The sequence below is a fragment of the Mobula hypostoma genome, chromosome 23 (assembly GCF_963921235.1).
Source record: "Mobula hypostoma chromosome 23, sMobHyp1.1, whole genome shotgun sequence".
In the NCBI taxonomy this organism is placed as follows: Eukaryota; Metazoa; Chordata; class Chondrichthyes; order Myliobatiformes; family Myliobatidae; genus Mobula; species Mobula hypostoma.
Window position 1 is genome coordinate 18,157,618 of NC_086119.1, and position 20,512 is coordinate 18,178,129.

A 20,512-nucleotide genomic window follows, 5' to 3' on the forward strand; every position below is an offset into this window, starting at 1 on the left:
GAGAAAAAGCGGTTGGAGAAACAAGATTAAATGTACGAGATTTAGAAATAGAGGCCCATTTTCACACAGTGCACTGGAACGGTTGACAGTGCAGAAATAGCATTGGCATTCACAATGGAAGAGCTAGCTGAAGCAAAAGGTAAAAATAAGAAAATTGAACTGATTACGTAATTGTGACTGACTACGCATAGGAAGGATAAATTGCCTCATCAATTGTTGGGACAAAATGTTTTCCATCTTACGATCTATATGTACAATCAAAAGAATGGAATATAACACTGGACAACAATTTTTTTTCAAAAGTGTTGCTTCTTCAGAATTTTTTTATAGTTTATGATAGACTGCTTGAAGCTGAACACATATAATTTCAGACTACTTGAATCACATATGAATTTGGAGAAGCAAGAAATTAACTTTTATTGATTTTAATGTGCTTAATTGCATAACGGTGCTGATGCTTTGCAATTGTTCAACTAAGCTAAAAATGTCTTGTTGACCTTTTTCATTTGTGCTCACTTTCTGAGGCTTTTCACTTAAGTGTCCAACAATAATCTGCCAGTATTGATGGATTCCAGCTGCCCAGATACTGTTTCTCCATGACCGCAATATCCTGGCGAAACATTTCACCGTGCTCATCACTGACAGTGCCAAGATTTGCAGGGGAGAACTCTAAATGGGAATGCAGACAATGAATCTTTAGTGACATGCTGCACTTCATGGTCTTGTATGCTTGAAGCATGCTGTCAACCAGCTACACGTAGTTTGGTGCTCTGTAATTGCCAAGAAAATTTTCAGCAACGTCCTTGAATGCCTTCCATGCGATTTTCTCCAGTCCCACTAGAAGTTCTTCAAATTACCTGTCATTGATGACCTGTTTGATGTGTGGACCAACAAAAATGCCTTCCTTAATCTTGGCATCAGTTATTCTAGGAAACAGTTGTCTCAAATATTGAAATCCTTCACGGAAATTTATATCCTTTCTAAAACCTGTCCTGCCATGCAGCATCTGCTGTGCCTAAGGATGCCCAGGCATGTCTGGATAAGATAGAAAACTTTTCAGCTTACCTTGTGGGCAACATTTTAATTGATGTGAATTATGAACTGAACATAGATGATCTTTAAAAATGATGCATTATTGTGAAAGTTCTTGGTGATTTTCATGATTGACAGCCCAAAATCCATGATATGCATCCAAGAGTATTCAGCAAACAAAATCTTTGCCGTCCAGTGTAACCGAAAGAAAGTTAGCATCAAACTCCTTCGTCTGTGTGTCAACGTCTGATCACTGAGACACAAGGACAGCAATCAAAAAGTAATTCATTTAAGCACTGGACCAGATTGGAAAGATCAGGTACAGACCAAACTGAGGGCCCAGGCACAAGAGTATATCAAAGCAGCAGGGCCTGGGGCTAAGAATGAGAAATGAGCAAAGTTTGGTTGAATTAAGTGCTGGGTTAGATTGAAAAGGTTAGGGTGTCAGGGCCAGAGGTGAGAGATGGGCCAGTGTTCAGCTCGCTGCTCGGAGAGTTTTACTTGTCTCTGCGCTGAACTGAGGCAGTGGCCTGCAACTAATGGGCTCCCGGATTGGCTGTGACTGGCTTCGTGGGTGTGAACTCACTTTCATGAATGTTAGTTCTGAATGTTATTTACTTACTTTTTATCAGAGGTGCAGTGGTAGCTGGAGCGCTCTGAAACGCATTCGGCACTTCTTCAAGAAAAAAGCTGAAATAAACAAGCTAATTAATTAGGTGCCACCCAGGGTGATTTGAGTCTCTCAGAAACTGCTGATCTCCTGGGATTTTTATGCACAACAGACTCTGGAGTTTACAAAGAGTGGTGCTGAAAACAAAAAAAATCCAGCGCGTGGTTGTTCTGTGAGCGAAAACGTCGTGTTAAATCCATTCGCTGGATTTTTTTTTGTTTTTGGCACAGTCAGTAAAAGGTGCCTTCACTCTCCCTCACCTTTAACAGCTACTGATGTCACAACCCATTCCTTACTAAAGAATCCGGCTTTCCTAAGGATTCCTGAGCATTGCCAATAGCCGAGGCAGCTGGTGGACCCACTGTATTTTCATTATTTTTAACTTATTTTGTGAAATTTCTAACAAAATTATCTCAATGTTATTAAAGACTTACAAGCACATCAAAACATACAGTAAAATATAAACACAAGAGATTCTGCAGACGCTGGAAATACAGAACAACACACACAAAATGCTGGAGGAATGCAACAGGTCAGGCAGCATCAATGGAAATGAATAATCAGTTGATGTTTCGGGCCGAGACCCTTCATCAGGACTGGAAAAGAAGGGGGAAGATGCCAGAATAGAAAAGTAGGGGGAGGGGAAGGAGGCTAGCTAGACGGAGATAGGTGAAGCCAGGTGGGTGGGAAAGGTCAAGGGCTGGAGAGGAAGGAATCTGGTAGGACAGGCGAGTGGACCATAGGAGAAAGGGAAGGAGGAGGGGATCCAGGGGAAGCTGATAGGCAGGGGAGAAAAGATAAGAGGCCAGAGTGGGGAAGTGAAGACGAGGGGAGGGTCAGGTAATTTTAGTTAACTGGAAGGAGAAATCGATATTCATGTCATCAGGTTGGAGGCTACCCAGATGGAATATAAGGTGTTGCTCCTCCACCCTGAGGGTGGCCTCATCATGGCACAAGTGAAGGCCGTGGACGGACATGTTGGACCAGGAATGGGTATCAGAATTAAAAGGTAGGGAAGTTCTGTTTTTAGCAGATGGATTGTGGTGCTTGATGAAGTGGTACCCCAATTTACGATGGTTCTCACCAGTGTAGAAGAGGCCACATCTGAAGCACCAGACACAACAGGCAACCCCAGCAGATTCACAGGTGAAGTGTTGCCTCACCTGGAAGGACTGCTTGGGGCCCTGAATGGAGGTGAGGAAGGAGGTGAATGAGCAGGTGTAGCACTTTGGCCACTAGCAGGGATAGGTGCCAGAGAGGATATTAGTAGGGAGGGATGAATGGACAAACGAATCACAGAGGGAGTTATCCCTGTGGAAAACGGAGAGTGGGGAAGGAGGTAAAGATGTGTTCGATGGTAGGATTCCCTTGGAGATGACGTGTTGGATTTGGAGTCTCGTGGAGTGGTAGGTAAGGACAAAATCATCTCTCTCAGTGGGAAGATGAGGTGGGCCAGGATGTCCAGGGAATGGAGGAGATGTGGGTGAGCACTGTTCAGGCAGCAGGAAGATGGAATCGTTTACATTAAATCAAATTAAATCAGCGAGTATTATGCTGGGCAGCCCACAAGTGCTGGTATGCTTCTGGCACCGAATTACAACTTTTTGGGATGTGAAAGAGATTCGTTTTATTTGTTACATGTGTCACCTACCTCGTGACGGTTTAAAAGAACCAGCAGAAATGGAAAACACTTTGGAGTCCAGTATTGCTGTTAACTAGTATTACTTATTAGTAACTACACAATACAGTAATATAAATGTAGATAAATCAAACAGGTTAGCAATGATTATATATAAGTAAGTGTGGAATATATATATGAAAAACCAAGCTTCTTCAAGTCTAGGGGTAAATAGATAGTCTTATGATGATGAGTAAAGTTCAGTTCAGTTCATGGTGTTGAGTTGAGTAGTGATGGAGAGAGAGAGAGGGAGAGATTTGAGTCTTCAGGTGAGCTGACACCATCGACCTTCCCGTTGTCCTCCGAAATCCTTTAAAAGTCACTGACTGTGACTTCAACAAAGGGGACCATTTTTCTGTGGTGGAATTATCAACTCAGGCAAGGGTGGACACATGGACAACTCCCCACCGGTCACTCCCTTTTCACACTGTAAGAGCCACTGATTAATCCGCCTGATCGATCCTCCAAAAACCCACGTTTTCTGTGGGCACAACAAAGCTCATTCAGTGTCCAAAGACATGTGCGGCAGGTCTAACATCTGACCTCCTGTTTATCTCACCGGACTGAGTACCAACTGTCATTCAAATAACTCCTCCCATCTCTGTCTGTGTAAGAATGCACTAGCAGGCAATGTCCTTGGTGAAAGTATAAACACACTCCAGAGAAACTATAACATTGATTGTCCATCAAATAATGCCGCCCTCAGTCACCATAGCAACTTACGAGCTGCTGGGTGCTCTCTCTCTCTCCGAACTCAGCAGAAAAGTTAGTCTCAGTTCCTCCTCGTGCCTTAAAGTGACAGTCCACAGGAAATATGAACCTTAGGGGCTCATAACACCATCTCAAAGCTGTCTTCGTCTTTCTCTCTCTTTCTTTCTCTCTCTCTTTTCAAAACAAGATGTCGGTGTTAAATACCATTCTCCCTCTCTTTTCAAAAGCACAGTTCATAGGGGTAATTCAGGACCCCGTCACACATGTATGTTGAAATATACAGGGAAATGCACTGCATGCATCAAATCTAATCAGCCAGGGTTGTGTTGGGCAGCCCGCAAGAGTCTCCATGCTTACATAGCATGCTCTCAACTCACTAATCCTAACCATACGTCTTTGAAGTGCGGGAGGAAACCCACATGGTCATGGGGAGAATGTACAAACTCTGTACAGACAGCGGCAGGAAATGAACTTGGCATTGCAAGGTGATGCCCCAATGACTACACTACCATGCCATCCGCGTACCAGAGCATCCACGTAGTATTTGCAAACTCTGCACAAACAGCACTGGAGGTCGGGATTAAACTCTGGTCATTGGAGCTGTGAGGGGGCAGCTCATAGCTACAATGTCATCCTAATTACATTACATTGCTGCGTGACTTTTAAGGTTATTAATTTTTGATAAGACATCCATACTGAAAATGACAATCATTTATCAATGTCCATAAAGTCACAAGAAAAAATTCCCATTTTTATTCCTGAATGATGTCTAGAAAGGGACCCAGTGTTTCAGAAGGTATGTTAATTGGAAGGCTTCATAAATCACTGTTAATAGCCATAAGCATTTTTGGTGTAAGTTTCCAAAAATGCCCTAGTGTGCATGAATGTAATTCGATTGGTACGAGAGTGGTTCTTTTGTGTTAGCATGGCACACCTGATGGAGTGGATATGGAAATACTTTTTTTCTTGAGGGAGGCTGATGATAAAGGACGTCAATCTAACTATTTCTCTAATTTATCTAACAATCTAACAACTTAAGGGTAGAGGTGAGCTGAAGTTTCGTCTTGGTGGATTGTTTGAGCATGAAATGCTTTGTGAGAAGGAGAGCTAATTCTCCACAAGTTTCGTCCCAGGACTCCCACGGTTTTACAGAGTGTCAACCCTCAGTCCCAGGAGGCTTGTTTGCTTTCAGTTCCTCTAACTAATCCTCACCTTCATGCGGAAAATGCAAAGCATGCATTCAATCGCTTTCTTTTATCTTTTGCAATACTAAGATATTCTCCGATTGGTGCAATGGATTTGAAGGATATTTTACACCTGTCACATATGATTCGGATAAATGGAACTCACATTGCATCTGCAGTTCCCCTGCTTGAACTTGGATGAACCCATCAGACACCACCCTTATTTCATACCCCAGCTAACGTGTTGCTGCTTGAACTTCAGAATTCTAAAGAGTAGCCTTACTTATACATCGAACGGTACAGTGAAATGCATCAATTGCGTCAAATGGAGGGAGGAGAAGATGGCGGTGTGATGCAGCGCACACGGCCGTTCCGAATGATATCGATATGTGTAACTAGGGGTGCCGTGCACAATCCGGATTTGATGGAGACAGCCGTGAGAAGCACGGAGGAACATCTGGAGTATCTTCTGAAATGCCCGCTTCGCTATCGCTGCTATTGAGCAACTGAGAATCTCCAGAGGGGAAGGCCCCAAATCCTCGGCTTTGTTTATCGCCTGTTGCCGGGGCCGGGGTCGAAGCGCTCGGCAGAGATGGTGCTCGGTGCTCGGTGTTGAATAGGTGGTCGGAGGCTTGGAGTTTTCGGACGGACTCGGAGTTGGACTGTGGTCGGATGCTTCCGGGATGCTGCATCGGCAAGTTGGCGGTGCTGGAGGTTTACCGTCTGCGTGAAATGATGGGACTTTCGAGAGACTTTGAGATTTTTACTGTGCCATGGTCTGTTCTTATCAAGTTACGGTATTGCTTTGCACTGTTGTTTTTAAGTCGGTTTGTCATGTGTTTTTGTGATATCATTCTGGAAAAACATTTTTATCATTTCTTAATGCGTGCATTACTAAATGACAATAAAAGAGGACTGTGTGTCCTCATAATCATAATCATAAATGAAATTGGTGAGGGTTCTGCTTGGTGACCTGTAAAGGTTGCCATGCTTCTGGTGCTAACATAGCTTTGCCACAATTCACTCACCCTAACATTACCGTATGTCTTTGGAATGTGGGAGGAAACCAGGGCACCTGAAGGAAACATTGGTGGTCAAGAGGAGAACGCACAAATTCCTCACAGGAAGCAGCGGGAATTGAACCCAATCAGGGTGTGGGGGGGGGGGGGCTTACTGGCACAATAATGGCTTTACACTAACCTCAGTGCTACCGTGACACTGTGGAAACAATTCCCTTTTTGTTTAGTTACCACTCTGGATTGTATGCAAACTTATTCACAATAAGTTTGGGAAGAAACAAGCCCTTGGCTCATATTACTGAACCAATTTGCACCTACTGTAAGTTTCAGATTGCTAAATAGAGGAAACTTTTCCCCGGTTTAACAGATGGTTCAAAGGTGAGGGTGTATACTGTGGCCAAAAAGGATATAAGAATAAAAAGGTAGCCTCAGCTGTAGGGTAGCGGAAACAGAACCGATTAGATTGTTCAAAGTTGAAATGGATAACATTTGAGCGAGAACACACTCAGTGGCCACTTTGTTAAGTAGACCCACTCAGAATGCAAACCAGAATCAAAATCAGGTTTAATATCACTGACACATGTTGTGAAATCTATAATCTTTGGAGCAGCAGTACAATGCAAAACATAATAATAGAAAAAATGTGAATTACAGTCTAAAAATAGTTAAATAAATGGTAAAAAAAAGAAATAAAGAAGTAGTGAGGTAGTATTCATGGGTTCAATTTCCATTTAGGAATCGGATGACAGAGGGGAAGAAGCTGTTCCTGAATCACTGAGTGTGAGCTTTCAGGCTTCTGTACCTCTTTCTGTACATCCTGGTTAGACAAATATTTATCCCGCCAATCATGTAGCAGCAACTCAACGCATAAGAGCATGCAGGCATGGTCAAGAGGTTCAGATCGAACATCAGAATGGGGACGAAATGTGATTTTTGACTGTGGAATGATTATTGGCTTGAGTTTCTCAGAAACTGCTCGCTTCCTGGGGTTTTCATGCACAACAGTCTCTGGCATGTACAGAAATCAAAAAAAAAATCCACTGAGTGGCAGTTCTGTGGGTGAAAGTGCCTTCTTAATGAGAGAGGTCTGAGGAGAATGACCAGACTGGTTCAAGCTGACAGGAAGGCGACAGTAACTGAAGTAACCACACGTTACAACAGTGGTGAGTAGAAGGGCATCTCTGAACGCACCACCCATTGTAACCTTGAAGTGGACGGACTACAGCCGCAGAAGACCACAGACATACACTGACTAGCCACTTTATCAGGTATAGGAGGTAGCTCGTATAACTCGCAGGAGGATCATAATCAGGTTTGTCGTCACTGACCTTAAGTTGTGAAATTTGTTTGTTTTGTGGCAGCTGAACAGCACAGGCATAGCAAATTACTATAAGCTCCAATAAAAATAAATAGTGCAAGGAAGGAAGAGAAAAATGATGGAAGAAAATATTTAAAGAGAAAAGACAGAACTGATGATACTTCTCTCCCAGTAACCTCTATATCAGGGGTTCCCAGCTTGAGGTCTACGGACACCTTAATTGGAATCGGTCCAAGGTATACTGTGGAAAATGGTTGGAACCTCTGCTCTGTAGACTCAATAGGAAAAATGATCATCTTCCGTGCTGTCACAGCTCTACACTTCTACTGGACGATTAAAACCGTTCCAATTTGTTGTAACCTTCAGTTGGACATCACTGAACTTCCTCCATGTTATGGAGTTTGGTGCACCACAGTCTGAACTGGGCTTTTGTTAGATTGCTTGCGCCTAACTAGAACATAATTTCAACTCTTTTACAACGCATTTTCCAAGTGACATCAAGGAAAGAATATTTGCATTTTAATCTTAGAAGACACATAAAAATTCATATTAAGATGTTGAAAAATTGTACGTTATAAGTGTTCAGCAGATTGATGTGAATGCAATATTTAACACTTCCTTCAGATTATGCATAAATTAATAACATTAATAATAGGAGGATATAAATTGCTAAACCTGGCAGCTCACCAGGGAGAAAACCTTTCCTTTTCATCTTGAATGCTATGCAATCTGGGTACATCCTTCTGATAAGATGTGTTCTGTTTTGTTAAATTGGTCCACAGTAGGATTTATACAGTGACTGATTTGGCCCTGGGGAATGTTATAAGACCATAAGATATAGGAGCAGAATTAAACCATTTGGCCCATCGAGTCTGCTTCACCATTTCATCATGGCTGATCCAATTTTCCCTCTCAGACACATTCTCCTGCCTTCTCCCCAAGTCCCTTCATGCCCTCTCTAATCAAGAAACTATCAACCTCTGCCTTAAATATACCCAATGACTTGGCCTCCAGAGCTGCCTGTGGCAACAAGTTCTACAGATTCTCTACCCTCTGGCTAAAGAGATCCCTCCTCGTCTCCATTCTAAAAGATGCCCCTCTGTTCTGAGGCTGTGAGGTCTGGTCTTAGACTCCCCCACCATAGGAAACATCCTCTCCACATCGACTCTATTGAGACCTTTCAAAATTTGATAGGTTTCAATGGGGTCACCCCTCATTCTTCTGAATTCCAGTGAGTACAGGCCCAGAAGCATCAGATGCTCTTCATGTGACATGGCTTTCAATTATGAAATCATTTTTGTGAACCTCCTTTGAACCCTCTCTAATTATGGATCATGGACCTAGGAGTCTCTCTGTTCTGGAGATTAAACATGTTAGCTTGTATATGATGTGAAGCACCCATGTGGGTGGCGCCTGAAGGGTTCATCTAAGTGTAAATTAAAGGTGGCAGACTGTAGATGCAATATGAACTGAGTTCACCCTATGCACAACACACGTAATTTGCTGAAAGTGACATCAAAGGTAGACATTTGAAGGCGTTTGATAGGCTGACCTTCGTCAACCAGGGAAGTGGGTATAGGAGTTGTGACATTATCATGTTTAATTGTACTAGACGTTGGCAAGACCACACTTGGAGGATTTTGTACAGCTTTGGTCACCTTGTTATAGGGAAGTTGTCATTAAACTGGAAAGAGTGCAGAGAAGATTTACAAGGATACTGTCAGGAGTTCAGGGAGTGAATTACAGAGAGACGTTGGACCGGCCAGGACTTTTTTGCTTGGAATGTAGGAAATGGAAGGGTGACCCTAGAGAGGTGTATAAAATCATGAGGGGTATAGATAAGGGGAACACATGCAGTTTACTCCTCTCCCCTCCACTGGGAAGGGGTAATAAAACTGAGGGCATAGTTGTAAAGTAAGAGGGAAGTTTTAAAAGGGATCTGAGGGGTAACTTCTTCCCGCAGAGGGTGCTGCATATATGGAATGAGCTGTCAGAAGATTCATTAGAGGTGGTACACTCCTAACGTGTCAGAATCAGAATCCGGTTTATTATGCTGTGACATTTCTATTTTGTTGCAGCAGTACAGTGCATACATAAAAATTACAAGTTATAATTGTAAATTACAACAAGAAACATAAAAAATAAATAGGTAGTTCAAGAAGAGAGCAAAGGTTAAGGTAATGCTCACGGACTTGTGGTCCATTCAGAAATCTGATGCAGAGGGGAAGAAGCTGATCTTAAAATGTTGATTCTGGGCCTTCAGGCTCCTGCATCTCGTCCCTGATGGTAGCAGCGAGAAGAGGTCGTGTTCTGGAGGATGAGGGCTCCTAATGATAGATACCGCCTTCTTGAGGCATCGCCGATTGAAGATATCGTCGATGGCAAGGAGACTTGTGCACAAGATGGAGCTGGCTGGGTCTGCAGCTTTTTCTGTTCCGTGCATTGTGCCTCCATTCATGGAAAACATGTAAAATACATTTGGATAAATAGATGACAGAGGGATTTAGAGAAATATGGGCCAAACACGACTAGCAAATGGAACCAGCTTGGTGGGACCATGGTTGGTATGGATGGGTTATACCAAAGAGCTTATTTCTCTCTGACTCTGAAAAAATCCAATTGCATCTGATAGTCTAACCTTGACAATATCAACACTTGGTTAGACTTCACACCCTTATTGAGAAAAGATAGATTGCTGGATGATTTTCTTTGTTACAGTGTCCTACATAAAAGATGCAAAAGTTATTGCCAACATTTTTGAGCTTCAAGACTGAACAAAAGTTGTTTTATAGTAAGATGTCAGAATGTCCCTGTTTGAAGTCTCTCCGTCTGCTGTGTTAATGAAGGAGATTAAAATTAAAGAATAGATAAGAGAACTTGATATACCATCACATTTATTGCCACCATCGTAAGATTGTGCAGAATAATTTCAAACACTTACTGATTATCAGAGGCAATGAAACAGCATTAATTCATCTCAAAACTGTTTGGCCTCAGGGTAGATCTTATGAACTGATAAAAGACTATCTAGATGAGGGTAAAAACAATCAGAAGTTCATTTTAATTGTAGCTGGAGACGACAGTGAGGTTGACTGCTGTTCAGCCCTTCTTTCCACCTCTATCCCATTTTATACTGTGCCTGATTCCATATTGAAGGGGTGGGAAAAGAAAGTTGCTACAAAACAGAAGTGGGTTTTGATCTCATCAGTATCCCACCAGTTCTAGTTTAAAACCAATGCTTAATTATTTGAGAATTAGTGTGAGGAAAGGGGTGGTGGGAATCTAATGTAATTTGATCCGGTTTGTGCATCAGTGGGACAAGTAGTAGAGGCAACTCGTAAAGATATCACATGGGTGGAAAGGGTTTGATTCTGAGCACGATGTTGGGTAAAATAGACATCTGGCAATGACAAAACACTCCATGCGGGATGATGAAGAAATGGCACACGCACGCACCGCTCACCATGAACGGCTAAAGAACAAAGTATGCATACATTATACAACCTTGAGATTGGTCTCCTTACAGGCAGTCACAAAACAAAGAAACCCAAAAGAATCCATTTAAAAACCCAGTAGAACCCATTTAAAAAAGACTGTCAAGCACGGTCAAGAAAAAAACAAATCATGTAAACAGTAAAAGTAAGCAACTAACATTCAGAACTGAAGGTCACGGAAGTGAGTCCACATCCATGAAGCCAGTCAATAGACAACAGACAATAGGTGCAGCAGTAGGCCATTAGGCCCTTCGAGCCAGCACCACTGTGATCATGGCTGATCATCCACAATCAGTACCCCGTTCCTGCCTTCTTCCCAAATCCCTTGACTCCGCTATCATTAAGAGCTCTATCTAACTCTTTCTTGAAAGCATCCAGAGAATTGGCCTCCACTGCCTTCTGAGACAGAGCATGTTGTTCCTCGCTCTCAGACCCAGCATTGCTGCTTCGATACGCTCTCAGCCTGGGCCCCACTGCCTCTATTCGGCCTGGCATTTAAATCGATCAAGCCTCAGGACTTTAAAGACAAAGACAGGCAAGTGGGATTAGTTTAGATGGGGATCTTGGCTGGATGAGACCAACTGGTCTGAAGAGCCTTTCTCTGTACTGTATGATTGCATCACTTAATAGACCGAATAAGGAGACTTCTGGTCAAGATGGCGCCTGTGTTCAATGCTCCTTCAGTCGACGTCTTCTGGATAGATCACAAAACCATATATTTCACGTCTTTTATGTTTGTTTATCATCTTGGATGTGATTCTGGAACTGTTGGAGCTTGTGATTTGCTGTTTGGAGATTGTTTCGGTGTTCCATTGCTCTGCAGTCTCCAAAGCAATTCCGGAAGGCAGAAGCAGCAGACACGAGCCTCATGGTGGGCAGGTCATGGGATGAGGTACAAGCCAATGTTCGACTCCATCTTGCCAATTAAAGCTTCCATTGTTCGCCGATTAAACCGACAAGGGAGGTCGAGGTGAATGAGGAAGTTTGGAGATCGTTTGGGTGCTTCAGCGCACTGCAGTCTATGAGAGGACTCCGGGAGACAGAGGCGGCGTGCCTGAACCCAATGGCGGGCAGGCTGTGGGATGGGGCGTGAGCCGATGTTTGATTCCATTTCGCTAATTAAAGCTTCCATTGTGTGTCGATTAAAGCGATGTGGGAGATTGAAATATTGAGGCGGGATGTGGAAGGTGAGCACTGGCTGCCTGCCTTTTGATTGCTGAGGATTGCTCTACTATCAGAAAGGGGAGAGCCTGCCGCTGTGCCTGGAGAATGTTACCCAGGTTTTCTGCGTCTTGGATATGGACTTGGACTATAGACTTTTTTCAGTCTTACAGTTTTTTTTATATTCTATGTTTTTCGCCCAAACTTTCTCAGTTCTTTTTTTGTGTGGGGGTTGATGTGCATGTTCTGTTTTGCTTGTTTTTTGTGTGGGGAGGGGGATTCGGTGGGGGGGGGTCGCTATGCCTGTTCTGTTTCGTTTGTTTTTTTTTGTGGGGGGGGATTTTTTTGGGTTGATGATTATGCTGCCTTTCTTTTCTTTCTTGGTTTCATGGCTATCTGGAGAAGAAGAATTTCAGAGTTGTATATTTTGATAATAAATGAACTGTTGAAATGATATGTTGGACTTTGCTATTAGGCTGGAATACAAGGGTTAGGAAGTACTGCTGCAGTGGAGTTGGGTTTTAGAAGAACACACTTCCAGATGCTAACAAATGCAAATCTATGATAGCGGCTGCTGTTAGACTTGACAGCGCTTGTGGTCACGGTTCAATTCCCGCTACTGTGTGTAAGGTGTTTGTACCTTTTCCTGCCGTGACTGCGTTGGTTTCCTCTGGGTGCTCCAGTTTCTTACCATATTCCAAAGGCACAGTGGTTAGTAAAATGTGAGCACGCGACGTTGGCGAGACTTGCAGGCTGCCCTCCAGAACCTCCTCGGACTGAGTTGGTCATTGACGCATTTCAGTGTGTTTTGATGTACACATGATAAATAAAGCTCATCTTCATCATTTTCTTTCGATAAGGCATCAGAGGTGATAACGGAATGAATAATGGATAATGAAATGAGATGATAGTGCTTATGATGAAGGCTTTTAAAACTGATTAAAGGAGACAAAACAACACATTTCACTGTATGTTCCAACGTACGTGATAAATAAAGCAAATCTTTTATCTTTTTTTCTTTTGATAAGGCACCAGAGATAATCATCAAATGCACAAAATGAAGGCTTTGCTGCCTTTAATATGTTTAAAGAATATTTTAGTGGGAAGTGTGTGAGTGTCCAAATTAAGGTGCAATGTGAATGGGGGAATGAAGAGGGTTATTATCAGTATGTCTTACACTAAGTGTGTTGGCCTCAGCTGCCGGTGACAATGGGCGAATTAAGCTCTTATCTGGCCACACCTTGCATATTGCACCCAGTTCTGGTCACTAGAAAGTGAAGCAAGCCTCAAATCTGAGAGGACCCATTTAGCTGATCTCCACCATCAGGGAAGGCTCCAAGTGCTGCAGTATCGATGGACAAGGGTAAACAGTCGACGTTTCCGGCCGAGACTCGGTCCTGGTGAATTCTGTCCCTCTCCTCCCGAGACGCTGTGCCCAGTTTTATCTCTATCACGCTTCTGTATCTTGGACGGAAATTGGGTCGGTAGGGAGCAGAAGTAATGGCCAATACACCTGCGTTAAAGGATTGAAAAGCCCTGCATCAATAGGATTTTGGCATCAGGGTTTGAAGTGAGATGGCTAAAGCAGGTAATGTTACATGAGAAAGATAAGATTAATGCCATCAGGAAGTCAAGGATGAAGGAGTGAAGTATGCTTCGTGTCAGAGTGTGTCTACAACTAATACCAATCCTCCGTGGCTGTCTTCTCATTATCAGAGTTTAACATCAGAAGGAATGTTAGAACATTAATGTTAGAAGTAACTCAGAGGGGTGAGTGCGTGGAACACCCTAACAGGGTTGGTTGGAGAAGCAGACACTTTATGGGCATTTAAGAGACTCCTAGATAGGCACACGGATGATATAAAAATGGAGGACTATGTAGGAGAGAAGGGTTAGATTGATCTTAGAGTAGATTAAAAGGTCGGCACAACATTGCGGGCTGAAGGGCCTGTACTGTGCGGTAGTGTTCTATGTGAAAAGAGCGAAATAAAATCCCAAGTTTTTATTCGTCTCACAATACTGTCATTTTCTTCTGCCCTTCCTTGTGTCCAGCTGTTACAGGTACCGGTCATGGAACGTGGACATCGATGCTAGAAGTAACGGCCGATACACCTGTGTCGAAAGGAAAGGATAGAAAAGCCCTCCATCGGTATGATTTTGGCTTCAGGGTTTGAGGTGAGATGGCTAAAGCAGATACTGTGAGGTAAGATGGCTAAAGCAGATACTGTAAGGTGAGAAAGAAGATGAGGATTAATTGCATCACTTAACAGTAACTCAAAGATGAAGGAGAGAGGGATGCTTCCTGTCTACAGCTAATAAAAGTCCTCTGCGGCTGCTTTTTCACTGTCAAAGGTTTCCATCCTCCCTAATAGCTTGCTAACAAACACAAAACAAAATGGGGGTACTTCAAGCAACACACATCAAAGTTGCTGGTGAACGCAGCAGGCCAGGCAGCATCTGTAATTTAAACGCAAACAACAGGAATTCTGCAGATGCTGGAAATTCAAGCAACACACATCAAAGTTGCTGGTGAACGCAGCAGGCCAGGCAGCATCTGTAATTTAAATGCAAACAACAGGAATTCTGCAGATGCTGGAAATTCAAGCAACACACATCAAAGTTGCTGGTGAACGCAGCAGGCCAGGCAGCATCTGTAATTTAAACGCGTTTAATTACAGATGCTGCCTGGCCTGCTGTGTTCACCAGCAACTTTGATGTGTGTTGCTTGAATTTCCAGCATCTGCAGAATTCCTGTTGTTTGGGGGTACTTCAGCTAATCCAAATCTTTGGCCACAGAGGATGGGCAATGACAACATGACGTGGTTCTTTGCAGCAGTGATTACGATCATTAAGTTCTGTCTCACATAGAACATCGAACAGTACGGCACGGTATGGTATTGTGCTGACCCTTTAACCCCCTCCAAGATCAACCTACCGTTCTGTCCCGCACAGCTCTCAAATGTTTTTCATCCACGTGTCTGTCCAAGAGTCTCCTTAACAACTCTAATGCCCTTGCCCTACGATCCAGGCTCCTGAACCGGTGTGGATAAAGTGCACATTGCTTGTTTCTCTGTCTTAGTTTATGTATACTTTTTCATTCGTTCCACTGTTAGTTCTTTATTTTCCTGTGAATGCCTGCAAGAAAATGAAACTCAAGGTAGTATATGGTGACATATACGTATGTTGATAATAAATTTTATAAATAAAACAGTAATATATCTGACTCTGACAGCACATTCCATGCACCTACCACCCTGTTAAAAAACCTACTTCTGACATCCCCCCCCCATACTTTCCTCCAATCACCTTAAAATGATGCCCTGTTGTGTCAGCCGTTGTCACCCTGGGGAAAAGGGCACTGCCTGTCCACTCTATCTATCTCTTATCATCTTATACACCTCTATGTTTTTCAGGTCATGTCAGTGGCCTGAGTGCTACTGGTACCATGTAACCCAGTACTACCTGTCTCATGGTCGGGTGGTCAGCGACTAAACCGGCTCCCCCACCAGGCTTGCCTGGTGAAGAGGGTGGCTAGACACCCTGCAGGACGAAAAACAACACCTGTCAAAGGGCGGATGAACCCTCTCGTAGGGTGAACGGCCATCTAGCAAACACGTGCCGTGAAGCGCGGAAAGGGCATCCCTTGCATCGAAGCTTGGTCTGGCCATTCACTGCAACAGAACCTTCCCCAGACGTCTTGGACCCCACCATGCCGCTGGATCCGGGAGGGGATGTCGAGAGGGTGGGTCTGGACCTGTGCAACCCCCTACTCACCTAAACTCCACTCACGCACACGCTGTTCCTTTCTGAGGAGCGGGATCAACCCCAGTAACTGACTGAAAGGAACCATCATCATCCTATGGGATGGATAGCCAGAGGGATCTTTTTAAAACTTATTTATTGCGATACAGTGCAGGATAGGGCATTCTGGCCCTTCGAGCCACACCACCCAGTGATCCCCTGAGTTAATCCTAACCTAATCACAGAACAATTTACAACGACCAATTAGCCTACCAACCGGTACGTCTTTGGACTGTGGGAGGAAACCGGAACACCCGGTGGAAATCCACGCGGTCACGGAGAGAATGGACTAACTCCTTAGAGACGGTGGCGGGAATTGAACCGGGGTTGCCTGCACTGTAAAACATTGTAGTAACCGTGTCACCCTTCTGCAATATCTATTTGCCACTGAGCCCGTTCACACCTGGTGGCTCTTTCAAGCAGTTTAACATGTGCCCTGTCTCTGTCCCCTCACAAGAAGTGACAGTCCCCCCCCCACCCCCCAACACTGGCAGACTCCAGGGATACCTGCCGTCACCCTTCAGCTGAAAGCTGATGCCTAGCATTCCAATATTGTCTTAATTTTACTGAAACTTCACGTTCTAATAGAAACAAAGACGCTGTCACAATTGCTATCATTTGACATGACGAACCATGTGATATAATTGAAATGGGATCATCATTTTGTAAAGCATTATTATTAATGACTTTCTATGTATTAGAGGATATTAGTGGTAATATGAGAAAGATAGCGCCCCAGGGTAGTGTGTTCTGAAAGCTCATTTAAGGAAAGTCATTATGCTGCCTCTGTTATAATTTTCATTTATCAATGAAACATAAAGGTCTGGCTTATTTATTAAAAGTTGAAAAAAGTAATAGGCCACATCAGATTTCAGGAGAAATACCACAAACTTATTAGAATTTTTCCCCCCTCTCTTTATGAATAGTGGAGCTCCCTGGAGCCAGACTATCTGATCCGATAGTGAGCCTTGTAGATAGTGATCAGGTAGTTGTTGCCTGTCACATTTTCGAAGATACTTTTGCTATCACAAGTTGAAAGTGGGCTGACGTTAGGAAGGTCTCTTTCACTCGTCATCAGAAGAGCTTGTAATATGTGACAGGCTCTGGTTTAGAGTTGAGCATCGCTAGTCTGCTAAATCCATCTTTAGCACATCTGTGGGGAAATGCGAATTTCCTGAGTACCTCTGCTGGTGGAATCACGTCAAGTGATACTAGGCTTAGTGCTGGGAATGGTCTGGAGCCAGTAATGTGGCACAGTGGAGTGCTGTCTTGCCGGTAAAGAGAGCCGGGTCCCTGAGGATTAGAGTGGGGAGATTAACAAGAACTAAAGGGTTTGGGAAATGTAGAGTCTTTAGACTCCTGTCACTCTGTATTGCCTATCTATGCTGATTCCCATTTGCCTTTCCTATCCAACTCCTGCTGAAGCAAAAATCGAAGCGTGAGCGATATAAAGCAGCAGGGCAACAAGGTATTGTTTCAAACCGCGTCATCAGGTTTGCTGATGGCACAACAGCGGCTGGCCTCACCAACGACGACGATGAGACGGAGTACAGAGAGGGGGTGGAGCGGCTGCTGAATTGGTGCGAGAAGAACATCCTAATCTAGAACATGGAGAAGACCAAGGAGATCATTGTGGTCTTCGGGATGGTGCAGATGAATGGTCCCCCTCTGAAAATACATGGCTCCTCGGTGGAGAGAGTTAAGTGCACCAAGTTCTTGGGAGTGCACATTACAGATGACCTCACTTGGTCCCTTAATACCACCTCCCTGAACAAGAAGGCACAGCAGCACCTCCACTTGCTAAGGAGATTGAAGCAAGCAAGGCTCCCCCACCCCCTCCTTCTTAACTGCATACTGCATTTTATAGGGGCACCATTGAGGGCATCCTGACAAGTTGCATATCCATCTGGTATGGGAGCAGCTGAGTGTTGGACCAGAAGTCCGAGAGGGATCACAGGGGTCTCTCTACCATCCACTGGGGACATTTATCAGGAGTGTTGTGTACACAGGGCCCTTGGTATTATTAAGAATCCCACCCACCCATCCAGCATCCTCTCCGACTTTCTACCATTAGGCAGGAGACTCTGATACAAAAAACAAGAATGGTCAAGATGAGGAAACAGTTGTTCCCCCAGGCCAGTGGGCCTCTGAGCTCTCTGCTGCATCGCCGTCGAAGTGTCACTGGTTACCCTGTTCCGTACCTTTCAATATTTAATATTAATGCATCTTAGTTTGTTATTTATGTGTGATTTATCTGTAGATTTTATCCTTACCTTCATAAGTTATTGTGTTATGTGTATTGTGTGTGCTACTGTGCTTTACACCCTGGTTTGGAGAAACATTGTCTCATTTCTATATAGATGATAAGATTATATACATTACATACATATACTGTACATTAGTGAGAATAAACCTGATTCTAAGCAGTACGCACCAGATCTTGCACTACCATAGACCCGTCTCTGTTTATACACTAACGTCCTGTTTCTCACTGTTCTTTTTCCCCCTTCACTGTCTTGTATAACGCACCTATAATTTTTGTTTTCAGAATCTACATGCCTGTGCTGCTGCTGGAAGCATTTATTTCCTTGTTCCTGTACCGTACCATACTTGAGCACAAGACAATAAACTGGTCTTGACTTGGTTAATCCCAGATTTCCCTGTTCAAGTGTGGCTATTGTTAATCAGGTTCAAGTGGCTGTGAATTCTGAAGAGACGACTGCATCAGGGAAATCCAGTTCTTGTCTGGACTGTGCAGTTCATGAATGGAGGGGTTGTTGCCAGGGGAGTGACGAGAGCCCATTTAGGCCACATTGAATCAGGGCTGGTTGATGCTGGCTTTAACATTCATTGGAAACTGTGCTGGGGAAGCCAAATGAAATAAAATTATTCCAAGATTTAATATTTCTCTAAGAGTTAATGGTTACTGGAATTGTTGTGGCTGAGTGATATTACAGTGGAGATGTGTGCATCACACTGTTTGTCATTGACTACAGCTCAGCATTCAATACGATCATCCCACTGTAATAATCATCCATTATTAAGGATCCCCATCACCCTCTTCTCATTGCTACCATCAGGTAGGAGGTATAGAACCCTGAAGGCACACACTCAGTGATTCAGAACCAGCTTATTCCCCTCTGCCGTCCGATTTCTGAATGCACATTGAACCCATGAGCAATATCTCACTTGGGGGGGGGGGTTGGAAAATCTACTGCTGTGGGCCCAAAGACCCGGAATCTTTGCGATCTTCAGGCACAGGGCTCAAGAAAAGTGCGTAATGGACTTTTAACATCGTAAACCAGCGAGTTGTTTGTTATGTCTCCCCGCTCGCTGAGAAAACGGAGACAACTTTTTCTCCCTTATTAGGGAAAGGGAGAATCTGTGAAATGTCAAATGCCAGATGAAATGTGAAGTCTTCGGGGTAACCGCAAATCTGTGTCTTTGCTATTGCTTTGCTCACGCCTGAGTGCTTGGTGGCGGTGCTGATGCTTGCTTTTTTTTTGCTGGTGGGGGGAGGGGAGATTGTTGCTCGCTGACGCTTACACGCGGGAGGGAGGGGAGCTGGGGGGGCTTTGGGTCTCTTACGTTTACCTGTCGTTCATTCTTTGGGGCACTTCTCTGTTTTCGAGGATGTTTGTGAAGAAAAAGCATTTCAGGATGTATATTGTCTACATTTCTCTGACACTAAATTGGACTTTTGAACCTTTGAACCTTTTTAAGTGTAGTTATTATATATTTACTGTAATTCAGTTTTAATGTATTGCAATGTTCTGCTGCCGCATAACAAAAAAATTTCATGATGGCATGATTTCATGATACTGGCAACAGTAAACCTGATCTTGATTCTGAAACTGGCCACCAAGCTCCCTGTGCACCTGGATCCTCATTTGCTACACTTGCAGGCTCTAGTCGTTTCGGACTGACAACAACATCAGCGCAGGTGCACCGCAAGGCTGTGTGCTCAGCCCCCTGCTCTAACTGCTTTATACTTATGACTGTGAGGCTAAGTACAGCTCCGATGCCATTTTTAAGTTCTGCTAACAGCACCGCTGTTGTTGGCCAAATCAGAGGTGGTGATAAATCGGCATACGGAGGTGAGTTGAAAATCTAGTTGACTGATGACACAGCAACCACCTCTCACTCAGCGTCAGCAAAACCAAAGAGCTGATCATCGACTACAGGAGGAAGAAACTAGAGGCCCAAGAGCCAGTCCTCATTAGGAGATCAGAGGTGGAGAGGGTCAGTAATTTTAAATTCCTCGGTATTATCGTATTAGAGGATCTGTCCCGGGAATAGCGTGCAAATGCCATTACAAGGAAGGCACAATAGTGCTCTATTTTCGTAGAAGTTTATGCAGATTTGGCAGGTCATCTAAAACTTTGAAAAACTTCTAAGGACATACAGTGGAGAGTATCCTGACAGGATGCATCATGGCTGGGTA

General features: G+C 43.7%; 1 long non-coding RNA gene across 3 annotated transcripts in view; it reads left to right on the top strand.

Annotated features, from left to right (window-relative positions):
- Nucleotides 1-20,512, top strand: part of LOC134337048 (uncharacterized) — a 102,486-nt gene that overhangs the window by 53,897 nt on the left and 28,077 nt on the right. For 2 of the 3 annotated variants that reach the window (XR_010015922.1, XR_010015923.1), the window contains exon 3: nt 14,320-14,470. This is a non-coding gene — a long non-coding RNA (uncharacterized LOC134337048). The remainder of the gene's footprint in view (nt 1-14,319; nt 14,471-20,512) is intronic. The other variant, XR_010015924.1, reaches the window with a different exon arrangement.